The 25546-nt window shown below is 46.0% G+C and overlaps 1 long non-coding RNA gene across 1 annotated transcript; it reads right to left on the reverse strand.

The window, feature by feature from the left end:
* Positions 1–845: 845 nt before the first annotated feature.
* On the reverse strand, positions 846–22036 carry LOC139042845 (uncharacterized). The gene is made up of 3 exons (XR_011499988.1): positions 21890–22036; positions 20517–20642; positions 846–1000 (listed from the first exon to the last, which is right to left on the reverse strand). It is a non-coding gene; the product is annotated as an uncharacterized lncRNA (long non-coding RNA).
* Positions 22037–25546: the final 3510 nt, after the last annotated feature.

Below are 25546 nucleotides of genomic sequence, written 5' to 3' on the forward strand. Positions count from 1 at the left end.
AATTTCACACTCTATCTAATGAAATTTAAACTTTTTTTAAATACTGACATTTAAAAAAGTAAAAATAAACAATTGAAACTAATTTTTAATGGGATATTTAAACCCATTATAACCAAGATATTACCATTTGTCCAGGCAATCTATATAAAAATTAATAGTGAGATAGTTCACATTTTTTTTTTATTGGGATCAACAAATCCATTTACATAGTCTCCGTTTGTAAGTTGAAACTTTTTACATATGCGGTTTCTGTGTCCCCCACTCAGAACCTGGGCTGACGTGTTAGAGATGAAATAAAGCAGAACAGGCATAAGTAACGATCACTGTCAATCCAGCTCAGCACGAACACTCACCACCGACAAAAAGGCTGTCCCTGAGCAGGGAGTAGAGGCCCCTCGGGGTGACAGGGTGGATCAGCTGGTTCCGCACCCAGGAATGCTGCTCTCTGTCACATGGGGTCTCTGTCACACTCTCCATCATGAGCCATGGGGTCAGGGTGGTAGGTGCAGACAGCTTCCATGCTGGAGGCTGCCCCTTCCTCCGCAGGCCCGGGGAGAGAGGAATGTGGGGACTCTAGAGAGATGTCCCAAATCCTCTGATAATGGGGGCCAGAGGGAGGGAGGAGCAAATTGGCAGTCAGTGGGAAGAGTGAAAACTGGGGTGGTCACCGAAAGTGTTCATGACTCTCAAATGCTCAGAAAAGGGACTTCCCTGAGGGAGATCAGTCTACAGCCCAAGACAAGGGGCCCAGGCTGCTCTTCTTGAACAAGGATCCAAGCAGGGGAGGAGGCAGGAGGAGGACGAGCAGGAGAGACAGCAGGTGGGGTGCGGCTGGCTGGGACTCATCCTGCCGGGAGCTGCTGGCACCAGGGTCTCATCAGGTGCTGCAGGACTCTCTCAGTGGAGTTCAATGTGGCTGAGCTCTTGCTCATGTCTGTCAAATACTGGATGTTGGAGATGGTGGAGTTGAGTGTGAGGGCCTTCAGGTCGTGCCCCTTGGCTGCAAGAAGAGAGGGAGAGAGATGGCCATCACTGAGAGCTGGGCTGAGACCAGATCAGAAGCCTGAACTCAGTATCATCTGTTGCCTTTGCTCCCAGTGGAACCACCACCCAATGCTGCGCTCATCCAAGTTGAAGCCAGCATATCTCTCAGCTCCTCCTCCCTCCCCTGCCGGTAACACCAACTGCACCTACAGATTGCTCCTCAATGCATTCCTTCTGTTCATTCACGTCCCAGGTAGGTCTTATCTTTTCTCACCGGAACCAACACCCTAACATGCTCACTGGATGCATTGTCTAAAGGATGTTCTCTGCCTTGAACATTAGAAGCATTTTTCTGAAATGAAGATCTCACTAGAACACTCCTGCTCTAGCATCACCCGTGGCTCCCTAAGGCCTTCAGGGTTAAGTTCAAACTTCTTGACCTGGCACTCAAAGCCCTTGCACATCTGGCTCCTGCTGACTCTTCAGCCTTATTGATCCATTCACTCTGAGTTAGGCTTTGTGCTTCAGGCAAACAAAATTCCTGTCACTTCTCCCATACACTATGCTGTTTTTGCCTACAGGGCCATTGCTCATGCAATTTCCTCTGCCAGGAACACGCTCCACACCTTATTTCCCTATATAACTCCTACTCCTTCTTAAAGACCCCAATTGGGCAAAACTCCCTCCAGAGAGCTCTTCCAACCCAAAGGATGCCAGGTGCTTCTCCTCAAAACATCCCACCTTGTATTAGAATTTTCTGTTACTTTCACAAGACCAGGGGCTCTCTGAGGGCTGCATCAGATTGAAATATTGCTATAATCCTTGTGATCAGCATGCTTGCCCTCAAAGCAGAATTGCACACCTCGGCTTCCCAGCTGCCCAGTAATAATTGGGCAGTGGAGTTGTGGGGCTGGAGAGCTCCTCTGGGGAAGGAAGAGGGGCCCCCCTAGGCCTGTGGTGGCTTCTGGTTGCTCAAGCAATGAGGAAGTAGGCAGGAACGTGCTGCCCGGCTCAGGAGCTGTGGAAAGGGCTGTCGTCTGGGAGACACAGAGACCCCACACAGTGGGTGAAGCCCCACAGGCTCATCTGCACTCCAACAGTGGCTGTCCCAGGACAACCATTCACAGGTGAGCCATAAATGTGAGTGACAGAAGGAGGGATTGTGTGAGTAGCGGGATGTTCGAGCCTGTGAGTGAGATGAACCCAAGAGAGACAGTGTGCTTGAAGAAGAGAGAGACGCAACAAAGAGACAGGTAGAGGCACAGATAGAGGGGATACCTGGATGGACAGAGGAAGAGCGGACAAATGGAGGGTCACAGGGAAAGCAGGAAGAACAAAGACAAGGAAGAGAAGTTGAGACATGGGAGGAAAGAGGATGGAAGGAGAGAAGAAGGACAAACCGGCGAACAGGCAGGAGGACAGTTGGACAGATTGATACCTGGACAGATGCTCGGGTGGATAGATGGAAGGAAGGAAGGAAAGAATGGAGGGAGCGAGGGAGGGAGGAATGAAGGATAGGAGGAAGAGAGGAAGGAAGGAGTCTGAGAGGAGGGAGAACTGGGAAAGTCACCTGCCCACGTTCAGAGGGTGCTTTAAAGGGAGGGTAAGGCTGAGAATACAGGACCCCTAACTCCCAGGCTTGTGTCCACCTGTCCCAATGCTGCCTGTTATTACTCGTAGAGACGGGCATATGGATGTAAAGGAAACCTTGAGCCCTACCCTCACAACACACAAAACTCAATTCCTGGACACTTTGACCTAAAGGGGAAAGGTAAAATAATGAAACTTCTAGAAGACAACATAAGAAAACATCCTCGGGACCACAGGGTAGAAAAAACTTCTCAAAGAAGACACACACACACTCTCCATACAAGAAATATCGGTAAACTGGGATTCACTAAAATTTAGGCTTTCGGTTCATCATAAGACACATTACAAGAGGGAATTTGCAAGTCACAGGATGCGAAGAGATTGTCCCAGTTCCAATATTCAACAAAGGATTCACATGCAGAATACAGAAAATCTTCAGCATATTTATTAGATAAAATGCAGTGAAAGAGATACATATTAATGCTGCTTATTTTAATGAGCCACATTTATTTGACAAGGACAGTGAACAAAGCAATCTGAAAAGCAGGGGGTGAAAAACGAACAGTAGATAAATAGAATCCCAGGAGGGTTTGGAAAAAGCAAGAGAAGCCCCTTACATAACAGTTCATTGGCCTTAGAAAAGGAAAGTACTACTGGATTCTGTTAGGAAGTCAGAAAGATTGAAATATCTAGTGGCTTCAGCGGAAAAATAAGATAGGAAAAAATAACTATGATAGTTATTTGATTTTCCTCCAAATGACTTTATCCCTTAGAGAGCAAGGCACTTTCCTTTTCAATCATCAACACATCAAAGTTTAATTTCCCTCCATTTAGCCTTTTTCGTGGCCATAGGTTAGAAGCAGCAAAGGGGCTCAGCAGGCTGAACCAGTCTGCAGACATACTCTGTCCTGTTCCACACTGGCTCACACATGTGCAAAGTGGTCGCTTCTCACAAGGGAAAAGCCTGCAGGGCTGAGGGGCAGCCACCCCTTGGACCCTGTTTGTTAGTACCATTGGAAATTTCTCCTGAGTCCCTACTCAAAAAGGAAGTGGGTGGGGGGTAGAATAAGAAGGCCATATATTTGAAGGAAATAGGAGAAAATATTTCATTGTGAAAGTAATAAATGTTGCTTTTCAGAAGTCATGTGTATGTTGAAAGTCTATGTCTTAAGGTACCACAATGAAACAACGTACACCTCATCTTCTCCCTCTTTTATCTGAGCATTAGGTTAAAATCCATGAAATTCCTAAGCTTAAAAAAACACACAAAAATCACAAGGAAAGTTTTGGAGGTCATGGATGTGTTCAGCACTTGGTTGTGGGGATGATATGACAGGTGTATGCATATGTCCAAACTAATCAATACACATATAGAAAACGTGTGCATTTTTTGTCTATTACTCATACCTCAACAGAGCTAAAAATTCAAATAAATTCCTAAGTTTACTTTTTGAGGGTGCATAAAAGTCAAAATTTCTAATAAAATTCAGATTCTTAATTTCTGAACATAAATACCATTCCTGCTTTGATGGGTGACCCCACGACTCTCAAAAAAATCAAGAGCAATTGCTACTGTCAATCTCAGTGGAAGTTATTTTCAACACCTCACCCCCTCCTTTACACCTCATTATTTAAAAACCAAGGAAATAGTCTTCAGCTTTTAAAATGAAGGAGTAAATGAGTCAGCTTGACATTATACTTTATTCAAGATTTAATGTTAAGTAAAGGAAATAACTGAGCATGAGCAGAATCCCTTCCATAACTCATCTTTTCTCCTATGCTGATAATAAAAATGACACTCTACTGAAACATAGTTTGCATGATATATTCTCAAGTAAATACACTTAACTGCTGGACATTTTATTTTGAGATTCTTATTCAATTTCTTCATATTTATCTATAAAACTTATTTGGCATCTTTCATCTTTTTACCATTTTCATCTTTTTAACTTTCGAAGGTTTAACTTTCCAAGAGACTATTTTTTAATGACGAGCTAACTGATGAATTTGTGCACCAACTGTTTTTTTGAGACTGAATATACAAATGGACAAAGGACAGATCATATATGACAGTATAACTCTGACCCCCCAACGTGGGAAGCAAACATCCCAAGAAGCCAAATCACAGCCCCTGCAGCATTCAGCACAGAACAGTCAGCACTTGGTCAGTAACTGCCAGTTTCCAAAACTCTCGTTCTGCTTTCAACACAGGACCGCCAGAGAAAGCCACATGTGCTCCCTAAACCATCACATAGGATGCCTGCCTTCTACTTAGTGAGCTCCAGCTTCCCCGTGTCAACAAATTCCAATCAGGCCACCCCTCCCCCACTCCCCTGACCTCTGCCACCCTCTCCCCTCCCTTTCCCTTCTCTCCTCTTCTTGTGCATGCGACAATCCTCTCCTGTCGCATTACAGTCTCTGCAATATTTTTAACGTGTGATAGACCAGCTCCTCCCTCAGAGTTCTTCCTGGTCCATATTTTCCTAGCTTAGCTTATGCGTTTATTTTTTCCATGTAGGATCATTTATCTAACTCAACAGAAAAGCTCGTTAAAATTTTTATTGGCATTGTATTCAATTTATAAAGTAATGGGACTGACCATTTAATGAAACTTCCTAACTTAAAACATAGACTGACTTTCCATTTGCCAACTATTTTTAATTGAAATTTATAGTGTGATCATTGTAGATTCTACACTGCTGTAAGGAATAACTCCAAAAGTTCCAGTGTACACTTTACCGAGTTCCTTACAATGATAACATTCTGCAAAACTATAGGACGATACCACAGCCAGCTTGTTGGCATTGATGCAATCCACTATCTTATTCAGATTTCTCCAGTTTTACTTGTACTAATTTGTTCCTGTGTATTTAGTTCTGTACAATTTTATCAGATGTGCAAGTTTCTGTATCCATCACAGCTAAAATAATGACCAGTTTAATCACTACAAGGTATTCTTGCATTGCCTATTAAAAAATCAATGGATGTTATTTTTTAGAGCAGTTTTACGTTTACAGCAAAATTTAATGAAATACACAGTGTTCTCATATAGTCCCTGCCCCCACATATGCATAACCTTTCTGTTGTCAATACCCCTCATCAGAGTAGTATACTTTTCACAATTGATGAACATACATAGGCACATCATTATCACTCAAAGTCCATAATTTACATTAAGGTTCACTCTTGGTGTCAGAGATCACTAGGGTATAACTCTGTGGTCCATTTCTGGATTCTCTACTCTGTTCCATTGATTTATGTAGCTGTCCTACAATGAAAATGATGATGCTGTGATTACAGTATGTACAAGGCAATACTAAATATTGTTAAAGTGTTTACTGCCGCATTATTCTTCCTGTCATGATTGTTTTAGCTACTCTCAGCTATGTGCCTTTCTATATAAATTTTAGAAAAAGGTGTCTCTGTCTACAAACTGTGGTGGAATTTTTATTAGAATAATATTAGACCTATAGATCAATTTGGGGATAATTGAGACCTGTCCTCATTATTCCATCCAGTAACATGGTGAGGACTGCAGAATTCTCAGCACGTAACACCTCCTTCCAAACCCCCACACCAGGAGGAGACTCAACCAAACTCTGGCGTGGCTTCTAGCTGCATAAGTCTGTGTAACCGGAATGACTCCAGCCCACCATTAAAATGCCTTCCTGAGAGCTCAAAGCTGACAGAAAAATTTGCTATTTATTTTAGTCAACACCCAATTATAGGCCTCTGATCCCCCTTCTTAGAGTATTTACTAAAGAGGGCTTACAACTGTAGATATGTATCTCTCACAATTCTCTAAAGGACCTAAGAGCCACTCCTTTGAAATACGATCATTAAGACAGATAGAGCCTCTTTCTCTCAACTTCTGAGTGAGGATAGAATCCTAACTTTGATAACTGCAAAGTAACGAACACAGTGGGTCTAATCACAGTTACACTGACCAACCTTTGTACTTTTTTACTTCTTTGACTCTACTGAGCCCTTGAACCCTGCTCCTTCATTCCGTCTTTAAAATTCTAGATTCACCTCCGTACAAATCTGAGCGCAGCTCAGCTTCTGTCAGCTGTTACTGAATAAAATCTGCTTTCACCACTTTAACTAATTTCTGCTGCATTTGTCTTTGACAATAGTAAGGCTCTCAATTTATTTGCATCTTCTTTAATCACTGTAATCGGTATTTTATAATTTTCAGCATCAGATCCTGTACACATGTTCTTGAATTTATGCCTGAATATTTCATGTTCTTCGGAGTGGTTCTAAATAATACAGCATTTTCAAGTTTATCATCTGCAGGTTCCTCATTAGTTGTAGAAATAAAATTGTCTTTTGTGTGTTGATCTTGTACTTTGTACTTGGTGAACTTTTTGTACTCATGTATTAGTTCTGATTTTTTTTTTTTGTAGATTCCCAGAGTTTTTTTACACAGACAACAATGAAACTAGGAATGGTTACATTTTTTCCTTTCTAAACTCTATGGCTTTTATTTCCTTTACTTCTGTTATTGCCAGAAGCTTCAGTATTTTGTTGAATAAGAGTAGTGAAAGTGGTATTCCTTTCCGTGTTCCTTATTGTGGGGAGAATCATTTAGTCTTTCCCTGTTAAGCATGAAGTCAACTGTGCATTTTCTGTAGACGACCTTCAACAAGTGAAAGTAGTTTCCATCTATTTCAAACTTGCTAGAAAATTTTATGACAAACAGGAGTTGGATTGTATCAAATGTTTTCTCTACATCTCTTGCCTATTAACAAGTCTTGCCCTTAAACAAATAGACAGCCAGTTATTTCTCTGGCAAAAATTGGTTTATCTGGGATTAGCAAAGAATAGCCATTTGGAGTGTGCAACCATGGCAAGCCATGCAGGAGCACCCAGCAAGGAAGAGAGGAGAAGCTCTTTTATCTCAGAGTGGGGAAAACTGTGGGGGCTATTGGACACAGTCTTGAGGGCAGTGGCTTTTCATTGGCAGAGTTGTGACAGTCTCTCCTTGGGTTAGTTTCTGACTGGTCAGGAAGAGAAAGTCTTTATTCTTCCTGTTGCACTGCGCCTTTGACATAGGGCATGAGAACTCCCTCTATTAGCCTTCCAACACTATTTCAACTACGTTTCCGTTTATTAACTTTCACATGTCCCCATTTTGATTGCCATCTTTCTCTGAAAGCACTGTTGATCTGCAGTCAGATTTTTCCACTTTCAGTAGCCTCTCGTCCCTTGAGGCCAGGAAGGAGCTTCTCTGGGAGTCATGTCCCAGGTTGGAGGAAAAACACACAGATTGGAAACCTATTGTGGCCACATTTGAGGAACACGGAGTGAGAGGAGGGAGAACTCTCTGGCACTTTTTACCTGAAGTTTGCATGTTATCAAGATCATAGGCATTGGAGATGATCTGAAGTGTCATGTCATCCTCAAAGGTTTGGCAGACAAACTTCCAACAGACCTGGTCCAGACACCTTGGAAACCTTCGCATCAGATACTGTCTGCTTCCATTTGGAGAAATCTTTATTTTTAAGTCACCAAATGATGTGCAGTTCCCCCCAGAGTTTGTGCTTTCTTCAGGTGTGTCGCATGAATCCAAGTCTTGAGTTTTGTGGCAAAAAGCTTGGCTAGCAGCGCCCGATTGAGGAAAATACTATCATCTTGGTTGAGTTTTGTTAGTTTGAAATTTTTGGTAAGTTGTTCCTTGTTTTCAAGTTGTTAAGTTTATGAGAATGGAACTGTTTATATTATTTTCAATGGCTGAAGAACCTGCAGTGATCTATCCCTCTCGTGTGTCTCAGGCCTTTGAGGGTGAAGAGGCTTCCCCAAAGCTTCTTGAGGCAGAACCCTGTTTGCTGTTGGCCCCTAACAGCTTGACTGCATCTGGGTTGGGGAGGAGACAGAGACTTCCAAGAACAAGTTGTTTCTTCTTGAAGGAATGCTGAAGATGCCCAAAGTATGGTACTTTGACATACAAATTATTTGGAGCCAAAAGCAATCGAGAGCCCGCAGATGCAGGAAAAACTCTTGATCTCCACCTTGACTGCTTTAAATGAAGGATAGACTTCCTCTTTGGAAAGGAAATTTATGTTTCTAAAGGAAATTTCCATTAGTAAAAGCATCTGCACCAGAAAGAGAATGACTCTTAGAGAATTTTTTTTTGAGGAAGATTAGCCCTGAGCTAACATTCCCCACCAACCCTCCTCTTTTTGCTTAAAAAGATTGGCCCTGAGCTAACATCCGTGCCCATCCTCCTCTACTTTATACGTGGGATGCCTGCCACAGCATGGCTCAATAAGTGTTGTGTAGGTCCGCACCTGGGATCTGAACTGGTGAACCCCAGGCCATCAAAGCAGAATGTGTGAATTTAACCCGTGTGCCACCAGGCCAGCCCCTACAGAATTTTTTTTTTTTTTTTAGGAAGATTAGCCCTGAGCTAACTGCTGCCAATCCTCCTCTTTTTGCTGAGGAAGACTGGCCCTGAGCTAGCATCCACGCCCATCTTCCTCTGCTTTATATGTGGGACACCTGCCACAGCCTGGCGTGCCAAGTAGTGCCATGTCTGCACCTGGGATCAGAACCGGCAAACCCCAGGCCACCAAAGTGGAACGTGCGCACTTAACCAGTGAACCACCAGGCCAACCCCTAGAGAATTTTTTTAACTGAGAGATTTATCTGCATAACAAGGCAAGCTTTATTTATTATACATTTTCTCCCTTCATCTTCCCATAATTTTCCTTCAGCCACTTCCTGCTGCTGCTCACCCAGATGGCTTCCTGCTTCCAAGCTCCCCCATGTGCACCCAGTGTGGACTGGACTTGCAACTGGCAGCTGGTGTGGAGCTGCCTGCTCGAGGGCTGCAGAGCCCCATCCTAAGTCTCATCCCCACCATGACCTACCTGGCCAGCAATACTCAGGATCTGCCTCCACTGCACAGGATTGGGGCAGCTGCACTGATGGTTCAGATTGTGGGCAGTACCCAGCCCAATTCCCACTCACTTTTGTTGACCACACGCCTGTGCTGTTTGCAGATGGTACAGATTTAAAAGAGAAGTCATATCCTGCTGTTAAAGGGGAACTGTTGGACTGACTTGAGGGATTTTTCAACACCTGTAAAACTAAAGAGAAGCTGGGAGAATTATCAGAAGAGTTCTACAAAAATGAACTACTATCGATTGAAATGTTGAATATACATGTCCCTGCAGTTGCTAAATTGAGACGTCTTTTAGACAGTTCTCCTAGGGAAGATTTACTAGACATTCTGACATCACTTATCCAAACAAGCAACAGAAATGCTCCAAATTTTAGATACTGTGACTCTGGAGGATACTGTCCAAGATGATGATACCACTGCTGGTGAAACAAATGCAAGAATTGAAATTGCTTTAAAAAAACAGAAAACTTGGGGCCGGCCTGGTTGCACAGTGGTTAGGTTTGCGTGTTCTCCTTCAGTGGCCTGGAGTTTGCCGGTTCAGATCCTGGGTGCAGACCTATGCACCGCTCATCAAGCCGTGCTGTGGCAGGAGTCCCACATATAACGTAGAGGAAGATGGGCATGGATGTCAGCACAGGGCCAGTCTTCCTCAGCAAAAAGAGGAGGATTGGTGGCAGATGTTAGTCAGGGCTAATCTTCCTCAAAAAAAAAATTATAACAATAAAACAGAAAAAGTGAGAAAGATGATAATAAATGCATTATATGAATATGCCTCAATAGGATTTCACACATCCTAGGTACTTTATTTTCTGGCACATTGTTATGGGATATCATGCAGGTGATTTCGACATATCCTGTGTGTTTTCCATGCGTGTCCGACACCTGATTCTGGCGTGTCCGGCAGGTAGTTTCAGTGAATCAGGCACCTGGTTCCGGCGTATCCAACAGGTGGTCCCGGCATGTCTGGTAGGCGATTCCAGCACATGTGACATGTGGTTCCGGCGTATCCGGCAGGGGATTTCGACGTGTCCGGCAGGTGGTTCCAGCATGTCCAGCACCTGGTTCTGGCATGTTTTGCAGGTGGTTCCGTCATGTCGGCACCTGGTTTTGGCATGTGCGACACCTGTGTCTGGTGTATCTGGCAGGTGGTACTCACAAGACTGGCAGGTGGTTCAGATGTGTCTGGCACCTGGTTTTGGCATGTGCGACACCTGCGTCTGGTGTATCCAGCAAGTGGTTCTCACAAGACTGACAGGTGGTTCAGCTGTGTCAAGCAGGTGGTTCTGGCATTTCAGGCACCTGGTTCTGGCTTCTGCTGTACCTGTTTCTGGTGTATCCATCACATGGTTCCAGCGTGGCTGGCACATGGTTCTGGCATATTCGGCAGGTGGCTTCAGCGTACTGGGTGCCTGGTTCCGGCGTATCTGACAGTGGGTTCCATGGTTTCTGGCAGGTGGTTCCTGCGTGTCTGGCATGTGGTTCCGGTACGCTCTGAATGTGGTTCCAGCATGTCCGTCTGGCGGCTACCATGTGTCCAGGACCTGATTCCATCGTGTGCGGTTGGTACTTTCAGAGTGTCCAGGTGTTGGTTCCAGCATGTCTGGCCGTTGGTTCCTGCATGTCCAGGGGTGATTCCGGTGTGTCCGGCAGGTTGTTCCCGCCTTTTCCAGAAATTGCTTCTGGTGTACCCAGGACCTGGTTCTGGTGTATCCGGCAGGAGATTTTGGCGTGTCCAGCAGGTTGTTCCAATGTGTTACGCTGATGGTTCCGGCCTCCGTGGCAGGTGTTTGTGGCATGTCTGGCACCTGATTCTGGCGTATACGGCAGGTGGTTTCAGAGTATCTGGTACCTGGGTGCGGCACATCCAACAGGTGGTTCCGAAGTGTCTGGCAGGTGGTTCCGAAGTGTCTAGCATGTGGTTCTAGTACGTTCGGAAGATGGCTCAGGCGTGACCGTTGGGTGCTTCAGGCATGTGCGGGAGTTGGTTCTGGCGTGTCAGAGTCATGGTCCCAGCATGTCCGTCATTTGGTTCCAGGTGGTTCTGGCTTGTCTGGTGGGTGCTTCCAGTGTGTCTGGCGGGTCGTTCTGACATGTCTGTGTGGTGGTTCCAGAGTGTGTGGCGGGTGGTTACGGCATGTCTACCAGGTTTTTCCAGCACCCAAGGTGCCTGGTTCCAGCGTATCAGGCAGGTGATTTTGGCGTGTCCAGCAGGTGGTTCAGGTCTGTCCGGGAGATGGTTCCGGCGTGTCCAACATGTGGTTCTGGCATATCTGAGAGGTGGCTCCGGTGTGTCCGGCAGGTGGTCCCATTCTCTCTGGCACATGGTTATGGGGTATCATGCAGGTGATTTCAACGTGCCCTGTCAGTTGTCGAGGCCTGTCTGACACCTGGTTCTTGTGTGCCCGGCAGGTAGTTTCAGTGAATCAGGCACCTGGTTCTGGCATATCTAACAGGTGGTCCCGGCATGTCTGGTACGTGATTCCCGCCTGTGCAGCACATGGTTCCGGCGTATCCGGCAGGTGATTTCGACGTGAGCGGCAGGTGGTTCCAGCATGTCAGGCACCTGGTTCTGGCATGTCTTGCAGGTGACTCACTCGTGTCTGGGACTTGGTTCTGGCATTTCTTTAAGGTGGTTCATTCATGTCCAGCACCTGGTTTTGGCGTGTACAACACCTGTTTCTGGAGTTCTTGGCAGGTGGTTCTCACAAGACTGGCAGGTGCTTCAGGCGTGTCCAGCAGGTGGTTCTGGCATGTCGGGCACCTGATTCTGGTGTGCCCAGCATGTGGTTCCAGACTGTCTGTCAAGTGGTTCAAGCTGGTCTAGCAGGTGTTTCAGGTGTGTCCAGCAGCTGTTTCAGGCGTGTCCGGCACCTGGTTCTGGCCTGTGCTGGACCTGTTTCTGGTGTATCCGTCACATGGTTCCAGCGTGTCTGGCACATGGTTCTGGCATATTCGGTAGGTGGCTTCAGCATACTGGGAGCCTGGTTCCGGTGTATCTCACAGTTGGTTCCATGGTGTCTGGCAGGTGGTTCCTGTGTGTCTGGCATATGGTTCTGGTACATTCGAAAGGTGGTTCCGGCATGTTCAGCAGGTTGCAACAGTGTGTCTGGGACCTGATTCCATCCTGTCCGGTTGATGCTTTCAGAGTGTCCTGGCTTTGGTTCCGGCCTGTCTTGCAATTAGTTCCCACATGTCCGGTGGGTGATTCTGGCGTGTCTGGCAGATTTTCCAGCCTTTTCCAGAAATTGGTACTGGCGTATCCAGGACCTGGTTCCGGTGTATCTGGCAGGTGATTTTGGCGTATCCAGCCGGTTGTTCTGGCGTATTAGGATGGTGGTTCCAGCTTGTGTGGCAGGTGTTTGTGGCGTGTCTGGCACCTGGTTCTGGCATATTTGGGAGGTGGTTTCAGTGTATCTGGTACTTGGTTCTGGGATATCCAACAGGTGGTTCCGAAGTGTGTGGCATGTGGTTCTGGTAGGTTCAGAAGATGGTTCCGGCCTGTCCGTTAGGTGCTTCCAGCATGTCTGGAAGTTGGTTCTGGTGTGTCAGACTCATGTTTCCAGTGTGTCCAGTGGGTGGTTCCAGGTGGATCTGGTGTGTCCGGTGGGTGCTTCCGGTGAGTCTGCTGGGTCATTATGGGATGTCTGTGTGGTGGTTCCAGAGTGTTCGGCGGGTGCTTTCGGCATGCCTGTCGGGTTTTTCCAGCCTCTAAGGTGCCTGGTTCAAGCATATCCAGCAGGTGAGTTCTTTCTCAGCTTCCTAAAGAGCTGGAAGCAAGACAGTTTGTGGCTTGTCTCCGCTTGAGGGATGGAGGCAGTGCTTTGTGCCGTCCACCTCTCGAGCAATATAGGGCATGGTTGAGAGCAAATGGGCCTTTCTGACATAGGGGCTTTCTGACACTCTCTCCACGAATGCACAAGGACAGTTGGTTAAAAGCCTCTTGTCTCTATCCTCCTAAGCTTGTGGAATCACAATCATTCGGGCCTTGGCCCCCTTGCTTAAGGGGAAGATGTAGCCATTACCCCTGAGCCGGGTTGGCAAGAGGGAAATGTGGCAGAAGCAGAAGTTCTAAAGCAGCGAGTTAAGGGCTGGGAGGAAATGGCGTTCAGCTGCCTGTGTATGAGAGGTTCCCAATATGCTATAAGAGCACTGTGGAAAGCGACTTCTTTCTCAGCTTCCTAAAGAGCTGGAAGCAAGATGGTTTGTGTCTTGTCTCCCCTTGAGGGATGGAGGCAGTGCTTTGTGCCTTCCACCTCTAGAGCAATGTAGGGCACGGCTGAGAGCAAAGGGGCCTTTCTTCCATAGGTGCTTTCTGACACTCTCTCCTCCAGTGCACAAAAGCAGTTGGTTAAAAGCCTATTGTCTCTCTCCTCCTAAGCATGTGGATGCACAATCATTCGGGCCTCAGCCTCCTTGCTTAAGGAGAAGATGTAGGCATTTTGTCTGAGCCGGGTTGGCAAGATGGAAATGCCCCAAAAGCAGAAGTTCTAAAGCAATGAGTTAAGGGCTCCAAATAAACAGCATTTCAGGTGCCTTTGTATGAGATGTTCAAGGTACACTATAAGAACAGTGTGGCAAGTGAGTTCTTTCTCAGCTTCCTAAAGAGCTGGAAGCAAGATGGATTATTGCTCATCTCCCCTTGAGGGTTGGAGGCAGTGTTTTGTGCCTTGCAATTTTAGGGCAATGTAGGACTCTGCTGAGCAAACTTGGCCTTTCTTCCATAGCTGCTTTGTGAACACTCTCTCCACCCATGCACAAGGGCGGCATGAGAGGTTGCCAGTATGCTGTAAGAGCACTGTGGAAAGCGAGTTTTTCTTAACTTCCAAAGAGTGGTTGGTTAAAATCCTATTGTCTCTCTCCTCCTAAGCATGTGGAAGGACAATCATTCGTGCCTCAGCCGAATGATTCGGGCGGGACTTGTGTGACCCACCTGCCTTAAATGCTGGAACCAACTGTTGGACACTTCAGAAGCATCATCTGGAAACGGTGGAACCACCCATCGCAGATGTGAGAATCAGGTCCAAAACGTGCCAGAAGCACCTGCAGGACACACCAGAACCATCTGACTCAAACGCCAAAATCACCTGCCGGATACACAAGAACCACTTGATGGACACTCCAGAATCACATGACGGGCATGAAAGAACCATCTCTCAGAGTGCCAGAACCATGTGCTGGAAATGCCGGAACCACATCACTGACAGACATGAACCACCTGCTGGACACGCCTGAACCACCTGCTTCACTCGCTGGAACCACCTTCTGGACAAGCCAAAATCACCTGCCGGATACACTGGAACCAGGCCCCTTAGAAGCCGGAAAAAGCCAACAGACATGCCAGAAGCACCTGCCGCACACTCTGGAACCACCATACAGACATGCCTGAATGACCCGCCATACACACCAGAAGCACCCACCAGACACGCCAGAACCACCTGGAACCACCCACCGGACACACTGGAACCATGACACTGACACGCCAGAACCACCTTGCAGACATGTCAGAAGCACCCAAAGGACATGCTGGAACCATCTTCCGAACGTACCAGAACCACATGCCAGACACACAGGAACCACCTGTCACACACTTCGCAACCACCTGTTGGATATGCCGAGACCATGTGCCAGATACACTGAAACCACCTCCCGAATACGCCAGAACCAGGTGCTGGCCATGCCACAAACACCTGCCAGACAAGCCGGAACCACCAGCCTAACACGCCAGCACAACCTGCCGGACATGCCAAAATCACCTGCTGGATAAACCGGAACCAGGTCCTGGATACGCCAGAACCAATTTCCAGAAAAGGCCAGAGCAACCTGCCAGACAGCCTGGAATCCCCCGCCAGGCATGCGGGAACCAACTGTCAAACACGCCGGAACCAACACCTGGACACAGTGAACGCACCAACCACACACAAAGGAATCAGGTTCCGGACACATGGTAGCCACCAGTCGGACACGCCGGAACCACCTTCAGAACATACTGGAACCATATGCCAGACACACAGGAACTACCTGCCAGACACCACGGAACCAACGGTCAGATACGATGGAACCAGGCGCCCAGTACGCTGAAGCCACCTGCTGAACACGCCCAAACACTGTGCTGGACATGCCAGATCCATATGATGGATACACCAGAAACAGGTCCAGCACAGGCCAGAACCAGGTTCCAGAAACAGCTGAAACAGCGGCTGGACACACCTGAACCACCTGTTAGACCAGCCTGAACCACTAGATGGAGAATCCTGAACCACATGCCAGGCACACTGTAACCAGGTGCCCGACACGCGAGAACCACCTTCTGGACACGTCTGAACCACCTACAAGTCTTGTGAGAAACACCTGCCGGATACACCAGATACAGGTGTCGCACACACCGAAACCAGGTGATGGACATGACTGACCACCTGCAAGACATGCCAGAACCAGACATGCCAGATGGGGAAGAGGTGATTTTGGGGGAGAGGAGCTTTGTAGATTTCTCACTTGGGCACTTACCTGTTTTGTTCTCCATCCAGGGTTTTTCCTGGGAGCAAGTTCTTGAGAAATCTATAATGAAAAGTATGAGCTATCTACATAGGGAGAACTCAGACTTCGTTCAGCAATTTCCTGGGCGTCTGGAGACTCGATAGAATACTTTTTTCTTTTTCCATTGCCAACACCCATGCCCATTCAGGCCTATGTGAGTTTTTACAATGCTCCTCCAACTGGTCTCCAGGCCTCCAGCGTGCCTCATTTCTCTTCATCGTAGAGGACAATAGCAGATCAATGTTTCTGAGGCATGGCTCCACCAGTGCCCTCTCTGATGCGGAAACCTTCCTCTCACTGCCTACCTGATAGACTCCAACTCTCTGCCTTAGCACTCAAGGGCCCCTCCGCCTTTCATGTATCCCACAGTCCTGCCAAACCGAACAGTACCCACTACCCAAAAACACACATTGCATTCTTCTCTTTCACCTCTGCCTGATCAGATGATGGACTTGAAACAAAGCCATCATTTGCTAGTTAAGTGACTTTTGCACAGGTCATTTCACCTCCCTGACCCTCAGTTTCTGCATATATAAGTGATGAATAGTAAGAGTCACCTCATATTGTTCTTATAAAGAATTAAAATTGACTTAGAGAGCATATGCAAAAACAGCTGGCTCCCTGCCTGACATGCTGCAGTCACCAATAATTATTCGGATCTAAATATTGGCTCATGCCATGCCCTGCTTCTTTTCCTATTAAAACCTTATCCTTCAAAAATCGGTGTGTACCCTTTCTTGAAGACCAGCCCAAGGTGTAAACTGAAGTTCATTTTCCTAAGCTGCTCAGTAACATTTATAACGCAAAGTCTAATGCGTTAGACCGTTGTTTTTTTTTTTTAAGCAAAAGAAGCTAACTCTGGCTAACTTCAGTTTTCTTATTAAAGAAATTGACTAGAAGGATTTACGGTAACTCACATAACTGAAGGGAATTTTTGAAAAAATCAACAAACAAAAAGCAAAAATAAGCTTTGGAAGACACAATAGAGCACAGTGTATAGTTATTATTACTGCCGTTCACCAAATATTGTCGGCTCTTCTCTGGCACACAGAAGGGATGTATCTTCTTGGCCCCTTAAAGTCAAATGTGACTTTGTGAGCCTTTGGCAAATGAAACTTGAGCAAAAATGAGGCTGTCTCTTCCAGACAAACCTTTGGCAAACAGTAGGAGTGTGTTTTTCCTGCCTGGCAGTTGTGCAAGAAGTTGGATCGAGCATCTTTTAGCTGCCATCTACTCAATCCTCCAGACTGAGCAAGGATAATACAGAGCCAGCTCCTGATGACATGGAGCATGTTCGAGAAATAAACCTTGGTTATTTTTAGCTGAGACTTAGGAGTTTGTTGTGAATACAGCACAACATGGACTATCTGACTGGTGAAAACATATGTAGGGGAGGAAGACATTTCCTCTTCCCAAATGTGGGTTCGTCTGGCTGGAGAACGAATTAAATTCACATGAGACAGAAAAGCAAGAGAAAATTAAACAAAGCTTTATGAGGAACCGTGGCCCGGTGCCTTTCTTCCCGAAGGAAGAAAGGGCACCAAAGAAGTGGGGTGCACATAGTGGTTATATACCGCCAAATGGGGTGTTTCACATGTGATTGAAATGTCCCTCCCACAATAGTCACAAGATTGCCCTGTCGGCACTTGATGGACACAGCAGGTAGTGGGTCTGCTATCTCAGTGGGCATAGCAGGACTCAAGTCGATTGTCTGGAGCTGGGCGGTCACAGGTGAGCTCAGCAATCAGTTCCTAGCCTAAGGAAAGATGCTTAATCCTTAAGAAATGCCAACGTTGGGAGGGGGAGGAAAGTCAGTTACAGGAGGTTACCAGACTAGCACAATAAAATGCAGATTTAAGTCCTTGCCTTTGGTATTGATTAAGAGTTTTTAGAGAGAAGGTCATCTCCTTTCTTCTTCCTGGTACAGGGAGGGAGGCAACTTTTACAGATAGAGATTTACCTTACAAATGTAAATGTGCCCTAACAAAGGGCAAGTTCCATTCCTCCTTCCCTGTCCCAGTTTCTCAAAAGCAATCAGCCTCAAATAATCCTGATGCCAAAGAGACATATCTTGGGGTGGCCATTTCCAGGTCCCCACACATACATATTACCAATTTCCTGTGCTGTTGACCAAAATGACTTCAGTGAGCCAATATTAGAATTCCTTTTCACAAAGGTGGATAAGTGACAGATTAGAAGTCTACACTGTCCCAGGAGTGTAGACAGATACCATGCTTATATATAGCAAAAATATTTCCTCATTTTGTCCTTTACCTGTCAATAAAAAAGCATATCTATAGAAATTTGGAGGTAAAGCTCCAGACAAAACCAACATGGTGACAAGGAGGAACATTACATACTTGTAAAAGGAGCGACAGATGAGAAAATAATAATAATGGCTGGGAACTTATAGAACCTTGCATTGAAAGGGATCTCATATGGAACTCAGGAAATATTTATAGCTGAAAGCACTACATGACAAAATCTGGTGGATGGAATTAAACAATACTTAGAAGAAAGATACCTTCAACATACGTATCTAAAAAGAAAAATTAGAAACCAATGAGCTACTTGTTCAAGAAGCTAGACAAAGAGCAAGACAGTAAAGTCAGGAAGAAAGGAAATGAGAAAGAGAAATGCCAAACCTTTGTTTCTATTTATTTGCTCTTTATTTATTGCTATGGACTGAATTCTCTCTCCCCACCATTCATATATGGAAGCCCTGACCCCCCCTTGTGACCATGTCCAGACACAAGGTCTTTAGGAAGTAATTATGGTGAAAATGAAGTCATAATGGTGGAACCTAAATCAGATAGGACTGCGGCCTCATCAGAAGTGGAAGAGATCTCTCTTTCTGTTTCTTCACACGCATACACACACCCCACCATCTGAGGACTCAGTGAGAAGGGGACCTTATGCAAGCTGAGGAGAGAGCCCTCGCCAGAACCTGACCATGCTGGCATCCTGCTCTCAGGCTTCCAGCCCCCAGAATGGTGAGAAAATAAATTTCTGTTGTTTAAGTCACCCACGCTATGGCATTTTGTTATGGGAACCCAAGCTAAGATGCTTATCTTTCACAGTTTGTTCCTAGGTTCTGGTACCAATTCCAATGTGTGTGGGGTTGTGGGTCGGGGGAGTCCCCCCCACCAACAAGCAATTCTTGGGACACCAGCTGGGTGTCCTACAACTCAACTCGATTCTGACACTATGTACCCAGAGACAGCATCACACCCCACAGGTTAAGGGTTCAGCCCCACAAGACTGCCCCCACTGCAGGTGCCAACAGCAAGTCTAGGTTGTCGCCTATGCTTCTGAGCAACTGGCTGTCAGTAGGAGGTTCCCAAGACTCTCTACTCCGGTTCGACGAATTTGCTAGGGTGGCTCACAGAACTCAGAGAAACCTCTTACTTACTAGATTACCTGTTTATTAGAAAAGGATATGACTCGGGAATAGCTCGATGGAACAGACGCATAGGGCAAGACATGGGGAAAGGGCACTGAGCTTCCACGCCCTCTCCAGGTAACCACTCTCCCAGAACCTGCACGTGGCCACCAACCTGGATGCTCTTGGAAATCTGTCCTTTTGGGTTTTTATGCATAAGCCGTTTATTTATTCTCTTACCCTCGGCTGCTGTTTTTCCTTCCCCATTTATAGCCCAAAGCCAATCAAAGAAGGACATGTGCAGTGTGATGCTGTTCCTGCACATTTTTTAAGTGCATAACAATGTAAGAATTTGTTAACGGAGACATACACATGTATGTCTTGACTCTGCATAAAAATGTAATCTTTTGTTAATGGAGCCATGCACATGGATATTCTTGGAATCATAAAGAATGTAATTAATTTTAGGATATTGATACCTATGATGAGGGAGGGAGGAGAACGGGATGGAAATGTGAATTTTAGGTGTGACGGCAACATTTTGCTTCTTAAAAACAGAGATATCGTTGTGGGCTGAATCATGTCCCTGAAAATTCATATGTTGAAGTCCTAACTCCAGGACCTCAAAATAGGGCTGTATTTGGAGAGAGGGCCTCTAAAGAGGTAATTAAGGTAAAGTGAGGTCACATGGGTAGGCTCCAATCCAATGTGACTGATAGTCACGTAAGAAGAGAAGATTAGAACTCAGACACACACAGAGGGAAGACCGTCTGAGGACACAGGGAGAAGCGGCCGGGGAGAGAGGCCTCAGAAGAGACTATACCGGCCAACGCCTTGATCTTGAACTTCAGCCTCCAGAACCGTGAGAAAATAAATTTCTATTGTTTAAGCCACCCTACGTGTGGTATTTTGTCATGGCAGCCCCAGCAAATGAATGCAACATCGGAAGCAAATAGGGCAGAATTTAACGTCTGTTCTTTCTGGGTATTGGGGCCGGAGATAGAGGTCATACTATGTACTCTTCTGCATATTTGAAATATTTCCATAATAGTTAAGAAAATAACAAGCAGATCCCAAAAAAGAATAACCAGAGAGTAGAAATTTATGTGTGATTACCTTACAGGCCAAGGTGGGTTTCGTGTTGGGCAGGTGGTTCTCTTCCACAGGGTGTGTCAGTCACCCATGAATTCCCGTCTCTTGGCTCTGCCATTCCTGATGCCTGTATCATTGTCTGCAACCAATCTGCACAAGGAGAAAGAAGGAACACGGAGAAGACACACCTGCTTTCAAAAGTTCCAACCTGGAAATGGCACACACCACTTCCACTCCCATTGCATTGGCTGAAACATAGTCACACGCCACACCTCACTGCAAGTTGCTGGGTGACTGCCTTCCTGGGCACCCAGGACAAGGATGTGGACAAACAGCCAGTAGTCCCACCCACAATGTCATCAGGTTGACCCTGGTCTTCATGCTGCTGCTCAGTCTACAGCGTGTCTGCCAGCTCTATGGTTAGGGTTTAGATATTTTACAAAGTCGCGGGGTTGGGGGTCATGGTTTGGGACTTCAAAGAGGAGGAAGCCGATTCACAAGGAGACAGGAAACCAAATGTTTGCTGGGCCATCTCTAAACAAATGAGAGAGAACTTGTGTAAAATGGGCCCGGCTAGGTACCTTCTTCTCTACCACATCTAGAGTTCCCTACGTTGACAGCTCCTTCCTGGAACAGGCCTTCTGTCTTAAATTCTTTTAGGCAGTTAGGGGCGAGGCCAAAGTTTCTTTTATATATAAATTTTATGTGTATATATGTAATTTATAGAACTAAATAAATGAATTTAAATATAGATACAATGGATTATATATTCTATTATATATCAATATTAATATATATTATATATATACAGATAATCTCCTTGGTTCTCCAGAGAACCCTGACAAATACAGGAGGAGTTAATATTCTTTTATCGATGGCATTTACATTTAATCATTTGAAATTCTTAGTTATGACATTGTTATGGCTTGCAAGGAAGTGTCCTTTTCAGTGTTTCATTTAGAGGCCTCAAGATACCAATTTTAAAAAGTTTCCCATTTTATTTGTTTGGTTTGATAGGCTTTTTCCAATTGAGTGCACAGATAAACCAATTTAGGTATTTCAAAGGAGCCCCATTTAGGCCAGCGAAGCTTTAAATCACCCTGAGTAATCTGAGCCCAGTGGGACAGAAATCTACATGTAGAAGGTCTGTATTCTTTAAAGACAAAACCAGCAGGAGTCCCAGAGTGGGGCTGTTCTTCGGTGGTCCTCTTAGAAAATGGACTTCTCATTTGTATGAACTTACCAAAGGATCAAAGGCCCAGAAAAGGAGTGAAAGAAACAGAAGTTTCTAACAAAGCTGACAATGGAAGGATGGCCAGAACCAGTATCAAAGGACGCCTACATAAAGAGTCTGGACCTCTACCAAAAATGGGTGGTCCAGGCCCAGGAGGACTTACCACCAGGAACCAGAGCCACCAGGAGGAGACGACAGAGCACAAAAGATTCTTTGCAGGCACCTTGCTTGTGTCTGTGAAGTGGCACCAGAATTGAAGGTCAGTAGCTAGGGATCCCACTTCTGTCACCAAGTAAAGTCAGCAAATAAGAGGCATAAACTGCAAAAGAACCAAAAAGTTTATTTGGGGTCTCAAGAATTGCAATTCAGGAGATGTAGATTCGAGTAGAAGCTCAAATGTGCTCCTAGGAAGACAAAGGAGGCAGGGGTATATAAAAGGAAAGGACACAGGCTTACAAAGGTCTACAGTGAACAGTTAATGACTGGTTCTGGCATGGGGTGAGCTGACTTGCCAGAACATAGTTGGTCCTAGGCAGACTGCCCCTTCTTGGAATGAGGAAATACTTCAAGATGTGACCTCTGCTGTCAGGTAAAGCTCAAAAGTTCAGTTAACGTCTGGTGGTGGATGTGGTGTACAAGCATAAGCCCCACTTCCTTAATGGCCTCCCAGCTCCATTTTAGAAGCCTTGAAAATGGTACTCCATTTTGTCATTGTCATCCACCACAGTCACGCACCATGTAACAATATTAACGATGTTTCGGTCACTAATGGACCACATACATGAGAGTGGTCCCATACGGGTAGCACCACATAGCCTGGGTGTGTAGTAGGCTCTACCACTTAGGTTTGTGTAAGTACACTGTGTGATGTTCACACAACAGTGAAAGTGCCTAATGATGCATTTCTCAAAACACGTCCCTTTCATTAAGTGAGGTATGCCCGTACTGATTTTAGTCTTGTGAATGTTGAATAATGAATTATTCATTTCAATTATTTGAGCCAGCCCCACTGGCTGAAGACGGTAAAGGCTGACTGAAGCAAAAAACTAAAATTTGTTATTCAACATTCACAAAACCAAATGAGTAAAGAACTTTAAGTTCTATATCAGGGTTCATGTAAGGCAAAAACATTCTAAAGGAAAGATGGATTTGAGGACATATATGATTCTGAGTGTAAATGTCTGGGTACTAGCAAAAATTCCAGGGAGCATTTCAGACTTTTGAGGCAGTGGAATTGGTGAAACCAAAGTCAAGCTCTCCAAACAGTCAAGGGGGCCCAGGCAATATCTGGAGTACAGGTGGAACAGGCAGAAAATTCCATTAATGTAATTGTATGATATGATGAACGGACAGAGTTGGAAAATAGGATGGCAGGGTAGGGCAGAGGGACCTGGAGGGCCCAGGATGGATGGAGAGATCAGCTGGGCTGGTGGGGGGAAGGGGCCATGGGCACACCCTCTTCATGTCCCCTCCCTCACCCTCTGAAACCCTTTGTGACTCTTCAGTGCTCTGTGATGCAGGCCTGGGATTATAGGCAAGTGTGGACACTCTCAGAGCTCAGTTGCCTCAGGCAGCCTTGCGATTCAGAAAATGGAGTTCAGTCAATGGAATGTTCTCTCATTTCTGAATAGCCATATTGAGTTGTTGTTGAGCATCTGCTCAACATTCTTAGATAGTGACCACAACCTCACCATCGTGTGTGGGTTGTGGTTGCTTCTTTTGTTCCTGTGCTTCCTGGTGGGGATTCCATCTTTACCAACCTTCTGGAAAACCAAAATCTACCAAAAGGTAAGGATCCCTGGGCAAGCCACCAACAGGGATTTTTTATTATTGTTTCCATTTCTAGTCCCACATTTTTAAATGAGTTGGTCCAGAGAGACTCCTAAGATGGCAAGTCTGAATAGAGGATAGAACATCATCCTTCTAGGGGAATAGGCCAGGCAGGACTAGGGGTTCAGCTGGGACTGTTTCCCATTTAAAACTCACAGACCATCTGGGTGTGGTGGAGGATTCCTGGATAAAATCCCATCACTGATTTCACGGCCCTGCATTAGGTTATTTAGAGAGTTTGGGATCTGTGTAGGAGAACACTGTTCCCAACACTGGATCATGAGTCACGTTCCCATGTCGGGCGTCATTCGACCAAACTGTCCTTTGTATTGGGCAGATCAGGAGAGCAGGGCTGAGCCTCTGAGCAGACACTGGAGTGTGAGCTCTGTCCCAGGATACAGGGTCCTATCTGAGGAAGCACAGATGTGACTGTGGGCCTCAGAGTCTATGCCTTCCTTGAGCAGAGGACTTCTGACTGAGAATATCAAGTGTGGACTCTAGCCAAAAATCCTCCTTCGAGTTTTTCAAAGAAGGAAAAATTGAAAGTATCTTATCACCTTTAGAAATTCAGAAAGGGAAAGAACACAAAGTGCTAGTAATAAAAATGGAGAGTGACATTAATCTTGGATGAATATCTGAGTTTCCTAGAGAGAGGAGCAAGCCAACTAAGTCCTCGCTCCTCATTCTTTTCTTTTTGTTCTCAGCGTCAGGGCAGAGCCAAGAGGAGAAGAAGAGGTGGAACATCAAGTGGTAAGGTTCCACCTATCCCACCTGAGCTCTCCAAGGGTGACCCTTCCTGTCCTCTCCATGAGGTCCCAGGTCCATGGTCTCTGAGGATGTCAGTCGCTAGATAGAGTCCCTCTCAGAAGATAGAGGCCTCAGAGGAAAGGCTCATGGGAAGGTAGTCAGAACCCGAGACATTTCTCAGATTCCTGCTCTGCCCAGCTCTGGGCATGAAGCAGTGATGGGCCTGGACAATGGGTGTTGCCCAGTGGGTGGCCGTGGGAGACGTCAAGAGTCAGAACTTCTGTCTCCTGACCTTGTAGAAACTACGTTGACTTCCTGGATGATCAGACTCCTCGAGGTAACCATTGACCTATGTTCCTCACATGGTGGTTTTGAACATCCCATGGGATAATGTATGTGACAGTACTTTATAAATGAAGCAACAAACACATGTGAACCTTATTAATATTATCATTGACCGTTTGACCACATCTACTGGTTCTTGGGGCTTTCAGAGTGAACAGCCCGTTAATATCCCAAGGGTCTCCCCTAAAGGGACTCCTGTGTAACACCTATGCTTCTGCCTTTATTACATGTAATTCACTCTTCTGGTTTCCCAGGTTGGAGAAATTACCAGAGGGAAACAGAGGAGAAAAGGAGGCTAATTTCTATTCTGAAAAGGTGACTAGTCTTTTCTTTCCTGATCCCTCTTTGACATGTTCTCTGCAATTCCAGGGATTCAGTACAGCCTGCAGTAGTCATGGGAGGGGTTTGCCGTAGGAGTGGGTATGTGAATGAAGGCCTTGGGGTGAGGGCTGCTGAGTGTATGGTGAAGTCATAGACGTGGGGCATTGTGAAGGGGCAGCAGGCTTCAGGTGGCCCCTCCCCTGACAGGCCAGCAGGTCCTCCTTTCCTTGTTCTGGTCCGGGCTACAGTTTTCTACTTCCTGTCTCCCGCAGGCCCCTAGGCCGGCCTCTCGATACCACCCGCTTTCGTCAACTATTATGCCCAGACCCCTCCTGTGAGGTGTGTAATAGCACAACTGCTGAGATCAATCGGCTCCTGGAGGACCTGGAAGATGATAACGCCTCTGTGTCCTCTCTGGCTTCCACAGCTTCTGGGACTGAGTCATCATTCACTCTGTCCTCTGCCTTCTCAGAAGTCCCTCCAGGAGACCTAACACCATCCCCTCCACCTGACCCTTCCCCACCGCCCCCCTCCGTCCTCTCACCTAACCCAATGACACCCTTAGCTGACTTTCTTT

This window comes from Equus asinus, unplaced genomic scaffold (assembly GCF_041296235.1).
Source record: "Equus asinus isolate D_3611 breed Donkey unplaced genomic scaffold, EquAss-T2T_v2 contig_1, whole genome shotgun sequence".
In the NCBI taxonomy this organism is placed as follows: Eukaryota; Metazoa; Chordata; class Mammalia; order Perissodactyla; family Equidae; genus Equus; species Equus asinus.